This window comes from Camelus bactrianus, chromosome 33 (assembly GCF_048773025.1).
Source record: "Camelus bactrianus isolate YW-2024 breed Bactrian camel chromosome 33, ASM4877302v1, whole genome shotgun sequence".
Lineage (NCBI taxonomy): Eukaryota > Metazoa > Chordata > Mammalia > Artiodactyla > Camelidae > Camelus > Camelus bactrianus.
In genome coordinates this window covers 20,560,859-20,584,366 of record NC_133571.1, presented here as the reverse complement: position 1 = coordinate 20,584,366, position 23,508 = coordinate 20,560,859, and the positions used below count along the sequence as shown (strand labels likewise).

The window sequence follows — 23,508 nt, the reverse complement described above, 5'->3', positions numbered from 1 at the left end:
ATAAACAAGTTCATACTGTAGAGCACAGGGATCTATATTCAATATTTTTGTAGTAACCTTTAATGAAAGAGAATGTGAAAACAAATATCTGTATGTATCTGTATGAATGAACTATTATGCTGTACACCAGAAATTGACACAACATTGTAAACTGACTACATGTTAGTAAAATAAATAAATAAATAAAATGGCAGTAATAGCTATCACTTACATTGCTCTATATGTCACGGCACTCTTTCAAGAACTTTATCTAATAATATACTTGTTTTTTGTAACACATTTATGAGATAGGTACAATTAGTTTTTCTAACTTGCAGAAGAAACTGAAGCACAGAGAGGTTTAGTAATATGCCTGAGGTCACACAGCTAGTAAGGGCAGGGCCGGCTTTATGGGTGTTTACTCTGAGGAAGCACACAAGTCTCCATGCTCAGGGGACCCCATGTTTGATATAATGTTCTGTTGTCATTGTCTTAAATTTCTTAATAATTTTATCGTTGAACTTGTGGCTGTAAACGAAGGTCAGTGGGCCATAGATCATACATGTGAGCATGTGTAATATAGGAGTTGCTTGTTGGCCCAGTTCACGTGTAGTGTTCATGGTGTTCCATGAACACAGAATTCCAGCCAACACACTTCGCATGGGGGTTCAGAGAGACTCAGAGTAAGGACAGTGTAGACAAGTTTCACCTATGACTAAGTAGGGGCACTGGGAGCCCCAAGAGCCACACTTTCTATTCAACTAGAACTTGCGGTGAACACAGAAAGAAGGCAAGGGCAGTCTAAGAATGCCAGTGTCGCGGCACCCTGTCGTGCCCCTTCTGACTCCTGTTTCTTCCCTGGATCCACCGACAACTTGTGCTTGAAACTATGACACAGAAGGAAAGTGAAAGGCCAACCCATAATTTCTTTCCCCTTCATTGCCCCTCACTCATCAGTAAGCCAATGGTGGAGAGGGTTGGTGGAAAGATCACATGTCAAAGAGTGAAAGAAAGAACAGTTGGCTTAGTTCAGTGCCGTGTTTCCGTAGTTTTGGTGAGAACAAAACACACAGGCGTACATGAGCCCCGGAATACGAATTGCGTAATTCATGCAGACAATTCTGTGATTCTGCAGTTTATGGCACAACTTAAAATGGATGGTGACATTTGTGCTGAGAATTTAAAATTGCAATGACATTAAAGAGCACATGAAACACTATGACAAGCAAGATAAACTGTGGAAGAAAGAAAAAGCTTCATCTTTTGGGGATCTTTAAGGGCATTCTGCCCCTGATTTTTGGACAAGGGACCCCGAATTTTTCGTTTGAGCTGGGTCCTGCAAATTATGTGGCTGGCTCTGAACGACAGTCATGATTTGAATCCTGGCAGTGTAGACCTAAGAGGTATGTTCTTATCTACTAGAATATCCATGGCTCTTGCAGGTTCCATTATGATGAAAATGAGTTAATCTTTACAAGGAACATCTCCATCTGTGGCTAGACATCTCCCAGGGTTTGGGTGTTATCAGTCTGTGGGAGTGGCGAGGGCTGGGTCCATTGCCTTCGCATTGCAGTTGTTGGTTTCCGAGGTGCCCTGAAGGGCTCTTCCTGTACAACACGTGCAAAACTGTCCAAGGGAGCGGCTGGTCTCTCCTGTGGCGCTCACCAGTCTGTATGTGTTAGTGTACATTTCTGATGATCTGTGACTCCAGATCAAAATCGTAGATTTTGTTTATTGATCCCTGTGATGATCAAGAATTTGAATCTCATTTTACATATGTTGTCTCAGACTAACACCTGCGTATCTTTAAAAGCTGATTCCCTAAGCGAATGGTGATCAGAGGGCTTATAGAAGGAAGTTGTGGTGTTGTTATGGGAACCAAGGCTGAATGATTGTGCAGGTCGTGTAGTGGCCAGAGCCTCCTTGCCTCCCCTCTGCTGTAAAGGGATCCATCTTGGCCATTCTCTGGCAAGCTTTCAGCTGAATATCCTTATACGCAAAGTGAAATTTTTTTAGGGCTCTTCCTGTGATTTTTAACATGCCCAGTAAAGTTCACATCTTTGGAAAGCTGCATTTTTATAAGACTTATTAATTTGTAGCATCTTGGCTTAAAATCAGACTTACTGAAGTAGCTTACAGAGCCCAAGGGAATGACTCAGCAGCATTTTGATGAAATGAGTAAAAATGACCCAGAAATGCTTTCTTCTGAAATACATGTGGGTAAAAAGTTGAGGTGAAAGAATTCTCAAAGAATCCATATGTTCGGGACATTTGGGGGTTCATCTGGGATGCAAACTTCAGTGGAATTGTTTAGCCTTTTCTTCTTATAGTTCTTAAAAAAATTATTGTTGTTGTTGTTGTTGCTGTTGTTACTAATAATATAGGTACTGGGGATTGAACCCAAGACCTCCTACGTGCTAAGGACGTGCTGAACTGCTGAGATACACCCCCCCTTTACTTTGAACTGTTTCAAAACACCAGAGGGTATAGCCCAAGAAAGACAATTCTCAGAAAATTTCATCTAATTTACATTTCCACACCTCAACATCATAAAGAAAATCACATTTATTTTTGGGAGTTACATTTGCAGCCATTGATACCGCACAGAGAGTGAGGAATCGGTTGGCACACACCTTCCTTAGGGTCCGTGATGTAAGGACATGTGCCTCTGACCTCCCAGACACAGTGGACTTTGAGGCAGGATTCCAGACACATGCCTCAAAACACAAGATACCGGGGCCGTGGCGACTCTTACGCCCTGCAAAGGACACACTGTCTTCAACCCTTCAGAAGGAATACACAGACATGTGTAAGCCCTTTGGAATGTGATTATTCCTTAAATGTAAGGGCTGTGTGTACATTCTTATTATTATTTTGGCCAACTTAAGTCAAGATAGCAGAGAGATATCACAGCTCATAGACTAAGAGGTCATACATAACTCAGTTTAATTTCCAGCACCTATTTATTTATTTTTTATTAACTTGGATACATTCCAAACCTGACCTCTCCAAACCTCATTTTCTTACCTGTAAATGAAAATAAAAATAATCTATCCACTCAGCAGCGATGTTGAGAGATTACATGACAGAAATGTAAATTGACTGACGCGTGGAAAATGTTCAATAAATCAATACCTGGTATTTGTTACACTGTGAGCACAAGACGGATAATATAGTAGTTATTTTGTCCTTAAACATTAGGAAGAGCCGTGCTGAAATCTGTCCAATCTCTGTTGATACCAACAAACAGCAATTACCAAAGCACAGTTGCCAAACCTACTACAATTATTTTTGCAATACTGTATTTTAAAATGATAAAATGCTTGACCAGCCAAGACACAAAATAGTGAGTTACTGGATTTATGCATTTAGTGTAGGATTTCATATTATTGGGAAACCAGAAATTGGCGTTTTAAAACTCAAATTTACATAAATACATGTGCAGTAAGGGTAGTGTTGTGATTCCTTGATTCATGGATAAAGCATGTCAAATCTCTGCTTAGGGACCCTTCTGTTTTTATCAGAACAAAAGCACTGGCATTTATGTTGAGGAGTTTTGCATGTTTATATTAATATCTATTTTCCCTTAGATTTGATATGAGTGAGTTAGGAAAGAATATGTGTATCTTACAGTATAATATCAAAATATCATGGATTAGCTCTTTGGGTTTTTTTTTCTTGTCTCATTAATTACAAATTTTGCGAGAAAACCATAAAAAGAAAACAGAGTATGGAAAAATTTTAATGAACTCCTTTTCCTGTTAACTAACACTTATATGAGAGAAAACACCGAAAGCCCCTCAGCCAGTTTAAATTGCTTTATTATAATTAAGTGCATGCCACCTTTCAATCATTTTCTTGAAAAAACTTGCATGACTTGACGGATTTGGCAGAAGAGACACAGTTTAGGCGATTTGAAGGAAACCGAAGTGAAAAAATCAAGGGTAGTATCTCTTGAGGATGCTAAAATGCACACATAGTAGAAATTTAAACATAAGGCATATGATTTCCTTTGATGTTATTATAAATAGAAAATCATGTCATTCATTCATTCTTTTATGTATTCCTTTACCAAATGTCACTTGCTATGCAAAGTCCTGATTCCTGATTCTTCTATGACCTTAAGTTCTTCAGCACCTGTTTTTACGAATAAAGCTCACTAGTTTCCTGGGCTGCTGTAAACTTGTGAATTTTCCAAAGGTCATCATAACTTAGTATCTGCTGAACGCAGCTTGAGAAGCTCCAAATGAAACACAACCTAGGAACTGTGCCCTGAACCCTGTTTATCATTAATCTAGAGACAGACCGCCTTTTCCAGCTAATGTGAAAACTCAGGCATTGAACCCCGTACACACAACCACACACACACACAGAGGCACATTCACACTCAAGAGTTTTGCTGAATCAGCTGAACTGAATGATGCTTTCCAGGCAAACGAACTGCTCTGTCAGCTACACATCCGATAGCTGATGCCACCTATGATAGAAATGAAACTGGAGACCGAGAAACTAACAACAATAGAAAGCTTCCCCGGAGTTGTTCTTCTATTTTCTTTGGAAAAAGGGCGGGAGCCAGTGACTCAGTTTGGCATCACACTGACCTCACCAGAAAGAGCAATGCCAGATCCCGGGGAGAGCTGACTATCCAAGGAAATGCAATGTTGAGATATATTTCACAACTGACTGTTTCCTGGCAATCAGATTCACTTGGGGGAGTAGATAATGGACAAGTATGAACAAGAGGAAAAAGAGAAAGAGACTGAGTGCAGCATGAATCTGCTCTAGACTCTAAGCAAACTCAAGAATCATGCCAACATGCAAAGAAAATCACAGAATGCCACCCGGATTATTAGACGTGATTGTGAACTTGAACTTGACTCTGAGATCTAGTTAATACCATGATGACCATATGGCATCGTGATATTTACAAATGTTAGCCACTATCTATAAAATAGATTGTAAAAAGCTTCTTCTGCACAGCACAGGGAACTATGTTGAATATCTTGTAATAGCCTTTAATGAAAAAAATATGAAAACAAATATACGTATGTGTAGTGTGATTGGGACATTGTGCTGTGCACCAGAAATGGATACATTGTAATTAACTGTACTTCAATAAAAAAAAAAAAATAAGCGAAGGACAAGAATAGCTTTCACACACTGAGCACCTGCTTACTGTGTTTGTATCTCATGTAACATAACTACATTCCTCACAGCGGAACTGAGGGTTAACAGCATTACTCCCTTTGTGACTGGAGAACACGAGGCTCGGAGATGGTAAGAATAAAAAAGGAATGAAGGAATCTCTATGCTGCCCTGTATTTCGTAAAACCACAGCACACTGAAATGTTTGGGAGCTGCCTGTAAATACCCAGGTGACCAGAATAAAGACACATGACTCTTAAATGACCTTGGCAGGGGAAAGAGTTGTTTCTTTGCAGATGAAGAAGATTTTATAGAGACTTACATTTTCATCCTGGACTCATTGGTTTCCAGATTGTTGCTTTTCTGTAAGGTCTTTGAAGTGACTGATGTCAGGAAGCCCTGTGTTGGCTGTTTGCTGTGCCTTGTGACCTGTGGTCGTCAACCAGGCTCCGGTGGAGTGGAGGTGCTGTGACTCAGAAACACCCACAGGAACTTTCTCAGACTGTACAGAGCAGTCCTCCCAGGTGATTAGGCAGATTCCAGTGCTCTGAGAGGAAGACAAAGCTGACCGTGCTATTATTTCAGAGGGACTTCAGAAGACCCTGAGGCCACACAGTCAGGACAGCTCTGTCCTGATCCATTTTTAAGTGTCCCGTTTCCCGACACTGGATTTGCATTAAACCCAGGGTGGGTCTCTCCACGTTGAAACGTTTCCATAGTAACTCCATCATCCAAGGTTACCAGGTCTTTCCTATCATGCTGAGCCTTCATCCGAAAAGTAGGGTGGCATACACCCCCTGAGGAAGCCCCGTGGAGCTGCAGTGCAGACTCAGAAGCATTCAAGGAGGGGTGGCAGGTGATCTGAGACAACAGGGAAGGCTAGAATCCTAATGTGATGGTCATACATCATCTGGAATTAAGTATCCTACACAAGAAGCGTTTATACAGGACGTTCGGAAGCTGCATTTTTGTTCGCGTCTGCATGTGTGCACGCCCCTTAGAGCGACTATATGTACATGGTAATCATGTTTTTAGCTTCCAAGACCTCTTCCTTATTTTCTTATGAATCCTTATACACAGATAGCTTCCTGTTCCTGTTATAAGTGTGGCACAAACACTTGAATTTTGAAGACATTGATTTTGAATGACGTTAAATTATTCCATTAACTTTTTTTTCATTGTGTGGATATGTGTACTGGCGTATGTGTATGTATTTATGTGTTTGTACACAGAGATCAATTTCTTCCTCAAATAAAGAGAAGTGGATCTAATTGAAAAACTAAATTGCCTCTGCGTGAGCACAAGCAATGGCAATGCTGATGGCAGACATGACAGCTCCCACCTTCCATATCTGGCATCTGCTTTTCTTCACATGCTCTTTCTTTCTTGCTTTAGCTGGCCACCCCAGGCCACGTCAGCCCTCCGTTCCCAGGGAGCAATTCTGTATAATGAGCACAGCGTGTGAGGAGACCAGGAGGCAGACCAGGGCTCTCCCCGCTGGCTCCTGTTGGCAAGGGGTCAGTCTGTCCCGAGCGTTTCTCAGTAGCAGTGGTATCACCGCGACCCTTTCCTGTTATATCTGGAAGTCATTCATACGCCCTAATAGGCGTGGTGTGATCTCAGGACCACACGGTCCACCATACCTCCTATTATTTACTGAGCTTCTATTTGATGCCAGAAACTTAACAATACAATCATACTCAATGTAATAATCTCTAAAACCATACAATGTAGCCGTCCAAACCCCCTTTTGTAGATAAACCACCTAGGGTCGGGTATACCAAGAAATTTTCCAAAGGCAGACAGCGCAGCTGGTAAGCGATAAAACACTGAGTCAAACTCTTATCCGCTCAATGAACAATCCACTCCATTCAGCCCTAGAAAATGCATGTCATGAACTTCTTTAATCGTGTATTCAGCGAGTATATACTGAGCACACGCCATGCCACAGGCGCTGTTCTGGGCAGGGCAGACTTTCCCCCTGTCCAGATTGCCTGATCGGAGCGCTGTACCTCTGGGGTCCCCAGGATGCTCCAAGCAGCGTCCAGACCCTACTTTAAACCCATGGCTAACGATTAACAGTCATCTGTGATTTAAATTCAGTAGCTTTGATTTCCTGTCCGTCCCCGAGAGGAGGATAATATCATTCCCACAGGGTCCCTAGAATTTCCCGGCCTTACTTGCTTTGTGATTGTAGCTTACAATTCTGCGCAAGCCGGAAAGTTATGAATGGCTCCTTCCCCTGTTCTCTTCACTCCTCCCACCCCCGCCTCCCAGCAGGGACAGCTGCTTTCTATTACAAAATCGTCTGACAAGGTGCTGCTCCGGAGCAGTGTCTCTTTGGCAGGTAATTTTGATGAGGCCCAGAGGTAAGGGGGTGGGTGTCTCTGATGGGTTTCCGGTCCTGTTATCAGCCCCGTCCGGCACCCCCAGACATGGCTGCCGTCTGTACCGAGGGCTGATTTCTGGCTTGGGGCCTGTACGTGCTGAGAGCATCAGTCATCTGTCAGGGTTAATCCATTAGCTTTTTTCTACTTAAGCCCAGAGCTTGGATATGAGGCAAACATCCAGCCCTCTGGCAGAGAACTTGGTCCTTGAACACTGAGTAACCCTACCAGCTCTGACTGGGTGCCCTATGCTTTGATTTTTTGTTGTTATTATTATTATTATTATTTTGTTCTTGATTTAGGAACGTAAAGTAGCAATTCCAAACATTAAGAAATAGGCAGTAAGAAGGAAAGCAAATGCTACATGATAAAAAGTTTCCCTTCACAGCCAAGCTATCTGCGGAAAAGTGGGCCCAGTAACGTTTTTTTTTTGCACAAGAAAATCTTACCTGTGGCTTCAAACCAGTCCTTGATTTTCAGGGAAAAAAAAAAAAAAAGATATTCTAGGCGCAAAGCTCAGCAAAAATCATCTGAGCTTTATCACCTGGGTTCTGTTCTATTTACTGGCCCTTTGATGAACACTTCCAGGAACTGGCTTTCTCGTGCACTCAACTTTGCTGTTTAGTTGCAACAAACAGCTGGGAGCTCTAATAAGATTTATCATTAAGAAAGAAATTGTTCTGGCCCTTAATTGGCTTTGCTGGATTCAGACTCTTTTGGGGAAGAACACCGGATGGCAGGAGGCTGGAGTGCTTATTCCAACTGTGTGATGGATAATCTAGTAACAATAACAAAGCATAACAGAGGCATTTCCCATTCAGTAGCATTTAATACGAACACTATTTATCACACTCTTGCTCTGTGTTACTATGGAATAACGTGTGCATGGAACATACGCTGTCTGATTTAAACTTGACCACCACTCTGATAAAACAGGCATTGTTATTACCATCCCTCTCTTACAAATGAGGAAACTGAGCCTTAGAAAGATGAAATAAATTGCCCAAGGACAATGCTTGCGAAAGAATGAAAGTGGAACTTATCGCCAGGTTTATCCGTTCCCTTATCCTCTGAGCCAGCCTGCCCTAACAACTACTGTTTAACCCTGAACATGACAGGAGCTCACTTTCTTCACACATAGTGGGGACAGGGGGGTTGAAGTTCTAATCCCCAGTGTGGCGATACCTGGCCTGGGGAGGTAATTAAGTTTAGATGAGGCCATGAGGGTGGAGCCCCCATGATGAGATTAGTGCCCTTACGTGAAGAGGAGCAAGGAGATGGCTGTCCATTGGCAGCAACATGGATGGACCTAGAGAGCCTCCTACTGAGTGAAGTCAGACAGAGAAGGACAAATACCATATGACATCGCTTATATGTGGACTCAAACAATGAGACAAATGAACTTATTTGCAAAACAGAAACAGACTCACAGACATAGAAAACAAACTTACGGTTACCAAAGGGGAAAAGGGGAGGGGAGGGATAAATTCGGAGTTTGTGATTAGCAGGTACACACTACTCTGTATAAAATACACAACAAGGTCCTACTGTACAGCACAGGGAACTCTAGTCAATACCTTGTAATAACCTATAATGAAAAAGAATATGGAAAAGAAAAATATATATATATATTATACCAGAAACTAACACAATATTGTAAATCAATTACATTTCAACTAAAAAAATGGGGAATAATTAGTTGGATTTCATTCTACAAAATACAGAAAATAATTGAAAAGTAGATTTTCCACTTTCATTGAAATAGAGGCACGGCTGTGAAAATATTACAAAGAACACACTGGACAGGGGAAAACATCGTTAAGTAGAAGTTTTATCTTAGGTGGAAGGCCAGGAAAGCCACGTTCCCTTATTATCGAAAGCATCGACGATGATAAGGACTTGACAGGTGGACATCATTCTTGATGTTCTGAGCAGGAAATGGAGCAGTACCTAAATTGAGAGCTGAAGTTAAAGTCTCATATTCCTCACTCAAAACAAAAACAAAGACAGAAGACAGCTGTCAGCAAGCCGGGAGGAGAGGGCTCACCGGGCACAGAAATACGTGTCTGTTGTTTAAGGCATTCGGTCTTCGGCAAGCTATCACAGTGGCCGGAGCAGACTAGGACAGTCACCTTAGCTGGTCCCGCGATTAATCTCATTTCCAAAATGGATGGAATAGATACTACGACTCCAATGTTCCAGATAAGGAAGTCGAGGCTCAGAGGGTCACTTGCTCAGGGAGACTCACAAGCGTCTGCAAGTGTCTTCGAATGCTGCTCTGTGCCTCAGTATCCCCAATATTCTCCTTCACACGTCAAGTTTACAGCCTGAGAAGAGGAACCTTACACGGGAGCTTTTCTGCTGGGACTTTAGATTGTTTTTGCTAAATTCTCTCCAGGTAGCCGCAAGTAGGCACCCAGCCTCGGAACTTTTTTTCCTGTATGCAAATACCCTGTTGCTGGTTTCAGATGGAACTTTACTGGGGCGCTAGATCCAGAAATGATTTGTTATGAAGATCTGGGGCCACAATTTAAATAGAACTTTTTAACCCATGATTCTTCAGTTTGCATAAATTTAGAAGCCCCCCTTTTCGGGCTCAGAAATGGAAGCTCCCAGAATTCTTTTCTTTCTTAATCTTTCCTGCTCAGATACGTGACATCTCGTCCACTTCTTCAGCCTTGGTTGAAGCCCTTTCTGTTCAGCAGAAATCCCGGCAGGCAGCCTGGCTCCTTCGACACCAGAACAGCAGAGCTTGACCCTGGGCAGAAGCAGCACAAACATACCGATTCCCCCAAAACTTCTTCACGGTTCCCTCTCTGGGTTCTGGTCAAGTGACCTCCTTGGATGGGGGTCTGGAGACGTCCTTCTTTGAGACCAAAACTTTGGGATCCAACATCCACCCTGATTGTATTTCTACCCATGTGAGTATCCATACTTGGCAGTGACAAAATATAGAGCTGTTTTTGGTTAAGGCTTCATTAGAGAAGCCATCTGCAAGGTCTCCGACGGTCTCAGCATCCCAATCCTGACGGGAAGGAGATGATAAGACGGAGGAGGCGAGAAGCTCGGGGCCAGATGGCGCTTCCTGCCCAGACGTAGGTCGAGCACCACAGAGCTGGGGAGACTTGCCCTCACCCCCCACCTTGTCCTCCTTCAGACGCTCCCAGAAACGAATGATGGGCTCTCCCACTGCACGTGGTCACCATAGGACAGCAGGGACACCAGCACCCTGCCAGCCCTCCCTGCCTGCTGGTCTGTGTCTTCCCCCTCAAAACACTTCGCATTTAGTTGTGGGTGTGACCCTCGACCCCAAACTCTGAGCCACAACCCATTTAATCCTCCACGATCGCTTTGAGGAATCGGCAGAGCCAAGAGGGTCCCGTGACAGATACTTTCTGGTCTGGGCTTAATTCCCTGGCAATTCATCTCCTCCGCTTTGACACGGTGTCTTTGGGGAAGTGCCCCCTCTTAACCGGCATAGACATTAAGGCTAAGTGGACAAATTGCATGTCATCCCCAAAAGGTTCCCCAGCCTGGGGGAGTGAGCAAAACGCAGCTTTGCAAACACCCACACTCTTTCACACCACACGTCAAAATCCTGGCATATTTGACTCACCTACTTCTCTTTTTCTTCAGACACAGATAAAATGAATGCCTGGCAATTAGCTGTGTGGGAAGGGTTTGGTTGAGGCTCGGAGAATATGCAACAGATGTTGCCAGTGATAAGGAAGGAGCCCACGACAGGACTAGGAGGAGGGCGCTCTGGAAGTGTGGACTGGGTCTGGTCACTGGGTCGTTGATTCGTGAAACACACACACACGCACACACACAACACCCTGGAAGTCTCAAGAATTAGGTTAAAATTTCTTTCTTTCTTTTTTCTCTCCTTTCTTTCTTCTAGTTCTTGGTTTTCCTTTTGCACATACCCCCCCCCCCCATCATTTTCCCAGTTTTCCGCACAACTTTGTATCGCGTCGTGGGGTTAGTCACGTTGACAGCGCCAACGCCAGACACAGGGCATCAGGCAGAGCTATTTGAAGAGCACTTGTGAGCGGCCGGGCTTCGGGGACTCGGGACAGGGCCCAACAGCTTCAAAACCCCTTTCCTTAGTGCGCCTTCAGCTTCACTGTTGGAAATCCTCTTCTTTGATTTCGTAAAGCTTGACGTTCTAATGGCACCGTGGAAGCGTTCGGGCCTTAGACGAGTCTGGATCCAAAGTCCTACTTCCCAGTCGCGCGCTGTCCGCCTTCATCTGTGGGGCGAGGGCAAGCAGGCAGCCCCGGCCCCGGGGGCCTTCGAGGTCCCGCGCGGCGGCGCGCGGCCGGCCTGGGGGTCGGGGTCGGGGCCGCCCGCGAGCGCTCCCGCGCCCGGCGCCCCGCGCCGGGAGGCCGGCTCACTGCCTCCGGAAGTCGCGGATGATTTTTCAGAAGTTGCCCTTGTTAGAAATTTCTTTCTGAGTCTGAGCCTACTCTGCCTTCCCCAAACTTCCACGTGTGGATTTTACCAGATGCCCTCAAGCAAAAGGATGCGAGGCGGCGAGAGCGTTTCCTGTGCTTGAAGAAACCTGCTTCGCGTCCTCCCCTCGCTGTCCCCCCGCCACCTGCTCCTGGCGTGACGGCTTTGGGCGTCCTCACCACGCTGGCCGCTGTGCTCGCGGATGTGCTGGCTCTTCAAGCCTCTCTTACATGTTCTAGATCAGAAAACCCTGTAGCATTCACCAGTTCCTTGAATGTAGGCATTTGTTTTTTTAAGAAAATGGAAGTTATTTAATAAGTTCCCTCTTACCCATCATCAAAATGGAAAACCTGTTCATATTGTTTCATGGTTTCCTATACTTGTATACAGGTGAGAGAATCCTGCAGGTAAAGCTGCATCTTTACGATAGCCTCCCTAATGACAGTTCCTTCCCCTCCAGGGTGAGCCATTAAAAAGCGTTTGCTGTGTACAGGGGGGAGGGTACAGCTCAGTGGCAGAGTGTGTGCTTAGCATGCGTGAGCTCCTGGGTTCAAGTCCCAGTGCTTCCATTAAAAATAAATAAATAAATAAACCTAATTACCCCACCCCCCCCAGCCAAGAAAAACACAAAACAGAAAAATTGACTTAAAAAAAAGTATTAGGTGTGTATCCACTTCCACATATTTATTCTTTAAATATAAAGTAATGTAATATAATATACACACATACATGATGCATGTGTGTATAGCTTATGAATATGTATTATATTGACAAAGCTATAGAATTCCTTTGTGGCATTGTTTAAATACAGTATATGTAAAGCTTTCTAACATGCTTTTACATTCAGTATTATATTTAAAAGATAGATTCACGACAATACTTTTTTTTAACAGCAGTCAAAAGGAATTACATGAACACCGCTGCCCGTCTGTCCATCCATCATCCATCATCTGTCTGTCTGTCCGTCCATCCATCCATCCATCCGTCACCTGCCTCCACTATTTCTTGGCACTTGGTCTGCTTCCCCCTTTTACCCTAACAGACCGTTGCAGTGGACTCGTGTGCAGCACACCGTACTCGCTCCAAGGAGGTGTGCACATTTCCTTGGCAAACACACACACACACACACACACTCTCATCTTGGATGGCTGGGTCACAGGGCTTGTCAGTTTTGGGGTGTTGTCATTGCTCCTCGTGCTGACTCTAAGAATATAAACCGTCGTCAGCATTAAGTGAGAGTTCCTACTTCCCCACACTCTTGGTCAAGCACTGGTATTTTTTTTTGCCAGTTGGATGGGCTGGACAGAGTAGCTCATTATTTGAATTTCCCTGGTGAGCTGCAGCGGTGAGCCGGTGTTCATACGTACACTGCACATTCAGCTTCCCTTTTCTATGAAAGATGCCTGAAAACACCTTGCCCACTTTGTTTTGAAGTTTTTTTTTCCCCTTATTGATTTATATTTCTCTTTATAGTCTGGATCTACAATTATGTACGCCGCACATATCTCTTTCCAGTGACCTTTCAGGTTTGTTTACAGACCGTTCTTCCTGCCGAAGTTTTCAGGGCAAAGTGCTCAGGCTTCACAGCCTTTTCTTCTTCGTTTTGACTCTGCGTGTCTGGTCCAATAAATCTTTGACTGCTCTGAAATCTTAAAGGCATAAATACACATGCCTCCGTTTTCTCCCAATAGCTTTGCACTTCCTCTACGTTTCAGTTTTAATTTATTCTATTTATATATGAAGTGAGAATCTCTATCTGTCAATCATAATTTGCATATAACATGTATTACACATATGTTATAACCAGCTCCTCCAGGGCCATTTATTAAATAATCCATTCTTTTAGTTCACAAATTCTATCTTCGTCCATGTCCAGTTTAGACTTTATTCCCTATTTGAGTTTTTATTTTAACAACTATGTTTTTTTTTATTTTTAAGGTTTCAGATTGGCTGGCTTTCACATCACCTATTTTTAGCACCCACCTGTTTTGTTCTATGTACTATTTTTATTTTATGACACTTTTCTTCCCTTTATCTTTCTTAAGAATCTTACAGATTTTAATGTCATCGTGCATGTGTCCAATCCTTTCCTTATTTTCTGAAGTGAATTTGTCTGAAGTGATTTACTGTTGTCGGCCCTCTTTCCTGGGTAATTTTCTTGCTGTATTTCGGCATGTTTATTTGCAAGCTCGCCGTGTGCAGGAGGAGTCTCCCCTCTGTCCCTCTTTCTTGGAACTTACTCCCTCCCCCGCTCCCTTGCCCCTGCAAGTCCCTTTCCCACTCAGCAGTGCAGGCCTGGGGCTGCTCCTCGTCTCCCTTTCTGCATCGTGACCGGGACAGCAGCAGCCAGTGACGGTGGGCAGACCTGCCCTTCCGGACACAGCTCTGTGCTAAGCTCTGGGTCCAGATGCAGCAACTGCTGCCTTGTGTTTTAACCTCGCCTCTCACCACTCAGCCTCGTGCCAGTGAACTTGGATTTTGTCCCATTCAGCGCATAGGACATTTGAACAGCAAGATCCCACAGGATTTAAACTCATTGCTTAGAATTTTATTGCCTTTCTGGTCCACAGCAAGGTTTGTCTTAGTTCATAAAGCTAGCTTTGCATTTTTTTTCCATTTAGAATACAATTTTTAAATATTAGATATTCAAGACAGGAGGTTTTGCCCTGACCAGAAATTTGGTATGTTGTATTCTTTACATTTGTTTAACCGCTGCCAAACAAACACCTTGCATGAAATCAAAACTACATCTATTAATCAATCACAGTGAATGAAGAAATGAGTAGAGCAAAATCATCAAATTTCCCAGACTCGCAGACATAGAAAACAAACTTATGGTTACCAGAGCGGGAAGGGGCTGGGAAGGGCTAAGTTAGGAGTTTGAGATTTGCAGATACTAACTACTATAGATAAAATAGATAAACAACAAGTTTACACTGTATTGCACAGGGAGTTATATTCAATATCTTGTAGTAACTGATAATGAAAAAGAATATGAAATGAATATATATATATATATATGTATGTATATGTATGTCTGAAACATTATGCTGTACACCAGAAATAGACATAACATTGTAAACTGACTAGATTTCAATTAAAAAAAAATCAAATTTCCTTTTCTGGTACAGCAGTCAGGAATAGACCAGAACAGTGGTCCTCACCCTATTGTATCAGGATAGCTCATTCTGATTTGGAGCGTCTGACTTTTTTTCCTAAGCTTTCCAAAGATAATACTTATGCTCAGTGAAGTCTGGGAACAACAAATCGAAAGGTATGTGCTCTGGGTGAGGGATTCAGGAAGTACGTTATTCAGTTCCAAAACTTTTTCTTAAAATCCATCTAAGTGTGATTGTGCTAAGACCTCTCTGGGCTTTGAGTCTCCCAAATGTAAAACAGAAAAGGTTGTATTGCACAGTTCCTGAGAAACTTTTGCATTTTTAATATATTTAATTCTACTATTAGAAAACCAAACTATTGTCGTAATTTTGCCATCCATAGCTCACTCTTGTCTCAGATTGAGATTATAGTCACTTAAAACTCATAGACCTTTCTCTGTGTATTGCCAAAAAGCCAAAATCTCTCCAGTTTGCAAATAATTTTTGCATCTATGTAAAGGTCTTTATATTTTTTTATTACTTAAATTTATTTTAATTTTCATAAACATTTTTTATTGAACTACAGTAAACAAAAAGATAAATGCCCCACCTGTGGGCACATTAGAAAGGAAAAAGGCAGTGCAAATGGTGAAAACAAAGTTGTAAAATAAATATGGTGTCTTCTTTCCCTACTCCCTACCTTCTTCTCTTTTCCTTCCCTCCCTCCCTCCCTCCGTCCTCCGTCCTCCGTCCTTCCTTCCTTCCTTCCTTCCTTCCTTCCTTCCTTTCTCTCTCTCTTTCTCTCTCTCTCTTTCTTTCTTTCTTTCTTTCTTTCTTTCTTTCTTTCTTTCTTTCTTTCTTTCTTTCTTTCTTTCTTTCTTTCTTTCTTTCTTTCTTTCTTTCTTTCTATCTTCCTTCCTTCCTTCTTTTCTTTCCGTCCTTCCTTCCTCTTTGCTTGGTTTTTATTCATAGCAACATTATTTACAATAGCCAAGATATGGAAACCACCAAAGTGCCCATCAAAGGATGAATGGTATATTTCTTTTAGCATCAGTTTCACTCAAAAAATTTTTTTTGAGAAGAAAGGTAAGTGTTTTAACTGGTAACCAATCTAAAACATTATTTGCACATTAAAACACACAAAGATATAGGATGGTACGCACTGCAAAATTAGCAAGCATTTTAGATCTAAAATAGGAGAGTTCAAAGATGTATTGGAGAGCTGTAGAGATACGGGTTTACTGCACCAGCAATTCGAAAGAAGTGGAAGGAAATGTTTAAGAATCACTAATGTGGCTAATGAGACTCTGAAGGACTTTGAACATGAGGAAATACGATGAAAAACATGTCATAGAGACGTCAGTGTGACGATTCTCCGCAGCATGGATTGCAAGGGCGGTGTTATGAGGGAGAAAAGACATTCTAGCAATGAATTACAATGTTCTATCCCCAAGACCTATGTAGCTGCATAGGTAACCATGGACTAGGGAGTTAAGGAAGGGACAAATTCAATAGTCACTGACAAAGGGAGAGTCATCGATGGACTAATAAAAGAGGAGGGAGGTAGAAACAAATGCAAAAAGAAGATTCCAAGCCTTCCGACTTGCACTATCAAGAAAACGATGTTATCATTGGCAACTAAGACTGAAAGTGAGGGGACCACGTAATTTGTTCCTCTTACTGTTTTCATCGTTGATGACGTGTGTTGCAGAGGGTAGAGACTCCCTTCTCCACTCAGATATCCCTGTGGCATTGTCTTCTAGGCTAAGTCAATCCCTCTGTTTCTTCTTAAATGTGTGTTGTATCCTGAAGTAGAAATACTCTGAATTCCGCTTGCAGCTGAGAGCTTACTTGAGCACAGGAGAGGTTAAATCTCCTGACTCGGGGTCTCTTTGTGGTTATTTGAAAGAAATCAGGGGTGAGCATCTCCTGAGCTCAGGAGATTGGTTTCTCAGGGAGACCTCCAGAGTCAGACTCCTGAACTGAACAGCCTTTGCCTGGCTTCCCATGACCTACTGATAGCTGAAGAATTTTTAAATACTAAGAAAATGACTTCTTGCTTATAATCTAAAAAGAATGCAAGATTTGAGGGGTTTATTACTAAGGGCTGAAGAATAAGCTTCTAAATTCTTCATATTGGATAAAAGTTTCTCTCCCCAGACACTCTCAGCCCTGTTGTTTCTTTTGGACCACATGCTTCTTCGTGTGCATTTGGGGCAGAGAAAGAAAGGCAGTCTCCCAGCATATCCACCTTCCTGAAAGGTGGAGGCCAGATAGCAGGTCCTGCATTTATACGGATTTGTAAAAAGAACACTTCATTCATTCATTCACTCCTTCATTTGCGGTTTAAAAGGCACTTGCTGACCATCTGGCACGCACCTGTCACTGTTCTTTATGTTGAGAGAAATACAACAAGCAAAACAAACACCAACCTCTTGGACGTTGTGTCTTTCCTCGAGGAGACAGTATAAGACCTTCATCTCAAGTCAATGGCACAGACATGCCTGTGTGAATTCTCACAGGAGATGCTCGAGAGTATGGAGAGAGCCTGAATACCCATGTGGGACGTACACACATTATTTACCACCGGAGTAAGTAACTGCGTGGAGGCAGAGATCCTAGCGTGATGGTCAGCTGGAGTCCAGGGCACTCATGTGGAGGAGAGTTAAGAATTGGGACAGTGGAAAAGGGAGATGGAGGCTATATTGGGGAAATTCTTTGAATGTAGGATAAATAATTTCTCTTCTTGGATGAGCAACTGCTGGTTTCAAAGAACTGGGTTCTTCTGATAACCAACAAAGGTCTGAGGACCAGATATTTGCTTCTGTCTTGCCCAAAGTGAATCCTCTTTGATTATATGATGAAAGCTGAATTTATGATTAATCTGGGGAAATGAGCAGGAAACCAGAAATAGGACACCAGTGTGACACAATGAGCGATAATAAGGTTTATACATAGATTAACTGCTCAACCTGCATGACAGCTCTTATAATAAATAGGGAAGGCTCGACGCCTGAATTTACAGATGAAGACACCGAGGGCCGTAAGGGTTAAAGGGCTTGATAAAGGCCCCACATGAGGTAAAATGACAAGCTCTTCTGACCCCCAAGCGTCTTCATGTTTGTGGGTCTTTGGCATAGCAAATCCACACTGTTCCCCAAAGCCACCAATTACACATACTCTCACATTTTCTGTAAACTGTAAAATGTATTTGAATAATGGAGTGGCTCTTATCCTGATCCGCAGAAGCAGAGGTGGGTGGGCAGGATGAGGAAAGATCCTTTTGCAGAGATTTTTTAAGAATTAGAGGAAGTATCTGCTGACTTTTTGAATACCACACCTTAAACATTCCTGTGCAAGTCAGAGTCTTAAGATAAGGAGACGTTATTTGAAGCCTAGTGAAGTTACAGCCATGCTCACTCAGTGCTAACCTGACTCCTTTCTAGTAAGTGAGTAATTTATGTAAGTGTCATCTATTTCTTCCAGGCCAGTAGGGGTTGGCGGAACACCCGTTATAATGTTTCTGTGTTCATGAGATGAGGGCTGCATCCTTCCTTATTAGGTATCACTGTGGTACGTTGGCAACCGACACTCTGACCAGGTTCTGTGATACATAACCTCCTTTCTGGCCTCATGAATGATGCAAATGACCTCTGGGACTCTGCTTCTAAAAAAAAAGATGACTTCTAATCTAGAGTCTTTTCGTTTAAGTAGAGCCTGAGGTCTCTCTGGAGCATCTAGAATACCACCCAGGGTTGTTGGGAGTCGCTTCTTCCCGGCTTCTTGGTTGCAAGATTCTTTTCACTAATTCCTCCTACTCTCTCTCTCCCACCCGGCACTGCGCCCACCACTAGGGATGTGCAGATGTGAACTCAGCGCCCTGTGCTTTGATGGCAGCCAGGCAGCCGGATTCCCAGGCAGGGAGAGAATCCTGTTCTTTTAGCAGCCGCTGTCCAGTAAATAATAGAGACAAAACTACTCAGCTTCTGAGTGCGGGCTCCCTGGACACTGACGGGAGGTTTATCCACTGGCTTTCAATTTATCTTCACTCCTCATTGTCTTCCTGGCCCCTTTCTTCTTTCACAGGATCATTTTCTTCTCCTGCCTCTTCTGATGCGCTGCTCTCTGCCCTCTGGTCTATCCCTGGATCAAGTCATCCGCCAAGAAAGGTTCTTGTAAGTCATTTTCTCCTTATTGGGGATTTCAGAGAGTGCAGGACAAACATAAAAAGATTTCAGACCCTGGGGAAAAAAGTGTCTCTAGTTTTGATTCATCGTTGATTGACTCACTTGTTGACAAGCTGAATACTGACATAAAAAAAACATTTTTTTTCTAAAACCTATTTTCAGATATATTCTGCTGTCTCTCCCTTCCCAGCCTCCTGTTATAGCTCAGGCATATTTCATAGATGGATGGTCACTTTTGGGCATTTTGAAGTCCATTTAAAACTTAAATTTCATATTCAATTTTACTTTTTTCCTTCTATCCAAATTCAGGCTGATTGTTTTTTTGTATATATACATATTTTTATTGAAGTATAGTCAGTTTACAATGTTGTGTCAATTTCTGGTATACAGCATAATGCTTCAGTCATACATGAACATACATCTATTCTTTTTCACCATAAGCTACTGCAAGATATTGAATACAGTTCCCTGTGTTGTACAGTATGTTATATGTGTTAGTTAGTGTCTGCAAATCTTGAACTCCCAGTTTATCCCTTGCCACCCCATCCCCCTACACTGGTAAGCATAAGTTTGTTTTCTATGCCTGTGAGTCTGTTTCTGTTTTGTAAATAAGTTCATTTGTCTTTTTTTTTTAGATGCCACATATGAGTGATATCATATGGTATTTTTCTTTCTCTTTCTGGCTTACTTCACTTAGGATGACAATCTCTAGATCCATCCATGTTGCAGCAGATGGCATTATTTTATTCTTTTTTATGGCTGAGTAGTATTCCACTGTATAACTATATAACAGCTTCTTTATCCAATCATGTCAGTGGACGTTTAGGTTGTTTCCATGTCTTAGCCATTGTAACTAGTGCTGCTATGAACACTGGGGTGCATGTATCCAAATTCAGGCTTATTGTTCAGAGAACCAATGTGTGTGTGTGTGTGTGTGTGTAAAGGGGAGGGGATTTAATTTTCCATTATTCCTTTTCTCTCTCTGTCTGCTACTTCTGGCCTCCCAGAGACAGAGAGGGAACCTTAAGGAAAAGGGCAAAGGCCGTGGGCAGGTGCTAAGTTCATCTGGCCACTGCAGGCCCTTCCCCTTCTCTGCCGGAGCAGCCCATCTGACCAGCCTCCTGTCTTAGGAATGATCCAGAAAAGGAGCAGATGTTGCTTTCTATACTGGCCTACACCCTCCAAACCCCGGTGCACGCACACCACACCTGGAGGAGCCTCCCCCACTCAGCAGCGGCCCGACCATGGCACCTCACCACGGGCTGCCTGCAGCTCAGCCCCGTCAAGCCCTTGAGGAGGCTGCCAGTCTTCGTGGGCCACTTTCAACGCCGTCCCTTTAGAGGCTCTCTCAAGTACAGTTAAGGTGGAGGAATAAGTCCTTCCCCTTGGGAAGGGGAGGGAAAGTCGGGAACATTTTTCTCCCATGTTCTTCCTACTAACGCTTCCTTCCTAACAACGCTTTCTAATTTATGACCTCCTCTTGTACTTCTGGCCTTTCTTATATAGCAGCTAGTTGCTTCTCTCGACTGAAAAAATATGCACAACCTAAAAGCTGAGCTATGTTTTATTCAGCGGACTTTCTGAGGACTTCAAGCCATGGGAGACAACCTCTCAGATCTCTCTAAGGGAGTGCTCTGAGGAGGTGAGGGAGAAGACGGGGAGACCAGGTAGTCAGAACATCAAAAGATTACCGTTAATTAAAGAAAACCAGATATCTCAAGTTAAGGAATTTAGTGCTTTTCTATGTGTGGGAAGATGCAGAAGTCTGGGCTCGCTGAAATTACTCTTTTGATCTGCACCTTAGCTGTCTAGGGCCAGCATCCTGTCCTTTCCCATCCTGAACCGTGCAGGGCTCACCGTCAGGGGCGGCTGCAATGTGATGGCTTGATGGCTGCAACATCGTTTATTTACTGATACGCCAGGTGTTCTTCATCCACACCTCCACAGGAGCTACCTGGCCGGAGGGGCACAAGGCTGATTCTCCTTTCTTTATTAGGCTCTGGGAGGCACATGTTGTCACCTTCAGAAATCATCCTTACACTGTCGGGGCACTGTCACCTATTGTTTCTAAATTTGAGACTGAGAGAAGAGGAAAGTCCATTTACCATCCTGTTAATATTCTGTTTAACCTTGTTTGTGTTCCCAGACCCCAGCATAGTAGGCGGAGTGGTAGAATGGTTGAGTGAGTGAGTGAATGAAAAGTCAAACAAATAGACGTGAGGGAAGAGGAAAGGCGTTCTGGTACTGCGGTCTGAGCATCGCAGAGCATTGATGGTAGTTCCATGAGGTATCCGTTGTTGCGTAACAAAACGCCTCCAGACTCAACAGCTTGAGACGACATTTATTATCTCACACAGCTTCTGGGAGTCAGGAATCCAGCAGTGGATTAGCCGGGTGGTGCTGACTCGGGGTCTCTCACAAGACTGCACTAAAGACGTGGGCCGGGGCTGCGGGCATCTGAGAGCCCGACTGGGCTGGGGGGGTCTCCGTTCGAGATGGCACACTCGCACACTGTTGGCAAGTGTCTCTTGAGTTCTTCATCCCAGAGGCCCCTCCAGGGAGCCACTCCCAGCGTGGTGGCTGGCTTTCCTCGGAGCCCCAGGCACGGAGATTGAGGGGCGCGAGGGGCCGAGTCGGAAGCCATTGTGTCTTCTGTAACCTGGGGCTGGAGGAGGCATCGTTCTCATTTCTGGCCTTTTCTGTCTGGCGCACAGCCCGGCTCTGGCGTGATGTGTGAGGAGAGCACGCACGGGTGTGAGCGACAGGAAGCAGGGGCCACGGAGGCTCGCCCTGGAGGCCGGCTACCACAGCAGTCGGCTCACATGTCTTCACTCTTTGAATGCTCCTGAGTTCAACAACATAGAAGAAGTGGGCCAATGTCTTGAAAACTGCAAACTAGCACAACTCAAGCAGGATGAAGCAATCTACCTGAATAGTTTTAAAGCCATTAAAGTGATTGGATTTATAATTAAAATCTCCTGGAATATAAATATCCAGGTTCATGTTTCACTGGAGGAGTTTAACTGACATTTAAAGAATTAACCACAATTTCACAGTCTTTATGAGGTTAGAATTACTCTGATACCAAAACCAGAAAAGGGATTACAAAAAGAGTCTGTGTACCAAAATCCTTCATTAACTTAGATGCAAAAATGTTCAACAAAATATTAACAAATCAAATGTTATATACCATGGCTAAGTGGGCTTTGTTCCAGATATACAAGGCTGAGTTGACGCTCAAAATCAACCCGTGTAATCCACCATATCAAGAGATTAAAAAATGATAAACAGATGATCATAATAATCATTATAGAAGAAAATATTTGAGAAAATTCAAAATCCATTCATTAAACAAATTGTCAGAAAAATAGAAATAGACAAGAACTTCGAATTGCTAAATAACATCTGAAAAAAAAAGAAAAACCCTACAGCTAACATCATACTATTGAGAAATGATTTTTCCTGCTAAACTTACTCTCTATGATTAAGGAACAAGGAAGGTCAGGATGTCTGCCCGATACTCTTAATCAATTTAGGACTGAAAATTCTAGCCATTATAATAGGCAAAAAGGGGGCAGTTTTGAAAGGAAGAAATAAAAATGTTCCCATTTTCAGATGACACAATTATTTACACAGAAAATTCCAAGGAATCTATAAATAATAATAATTTCCAAAATCGTCCTCAAGATAATAAAGATGTCAGTTCTCCCCTTATGGATCTATAGGTTTAATATAATTCTTGTCTAAATCCCAGCAAGACTTTTGCAGACACAGACAAGTTTATTCAAAAATTGATATGGAAAGACACTAGCCTAGACTAGTTAGAGCCACCTTGAAAATGAGTTGAGTGAGAGGAGTCGCTCTACCTGATGTCAAGGCTTCCTCTCAGGCTGGAGTCATCAACAGCGTGGAGCTGGTGGAGGAATGGACAGTTCAACAGAGAGGACGGGACAGATAACCCAGAAGGAGGTCCGCACAAGCACACCCAACTCGTTTTTTAAATTAAACTTTTAATTTTGAGATAAATACAAATAACCTGCAGCTGTAAGAAATAATACAAGGCGGCCCCATGCACCCTTTACCTCAAAGGCAGCACCTTGCAAAACCATAGCTCACTGTCACACCCGTTCTGTGGCCACAAGGATCCTGTGCAGCTCTTTCATGACCGCGTTCCCCTCCCCCTCCCCTCCCAGCCGAAAGAATGTTACATCGAGGCCTAAAGAATGTGTCACTTAAAGAATGTTACATGTGCAGATA

The 23,508-nt window shown here is 43.1% G+C and overlaps 1 long non-coding RNA gene across 2 annotated transcripts; it reads left to right on the top strand.

Annotated features, from left to right (window-relative positions):
* Positions 1-10,020: 10,020 nt before the first annotated feature.
* LOC141575839 (uncharacterized) lies at positions 10,021-23,135 on the top strand. 2 transcript variants are annotated; one of them, XR_012503736.1, is made up of 3 exons: positions 10,021-10,432; positions 19,151-19,239; positions 21,966-23,135. It is a non-coding gene; the product is annotated as an uncharacterized LOC141575839 (long non-coding RNA). The 2 variants fall into 2 exon arrangements; XR_012503737.1 differs by lacking the exon at positions 10,021-10,432 and adding an exon at positions 17,283-17,655.
* Positions 23,136-23,508: the final 373 nt, after the last annotated feature.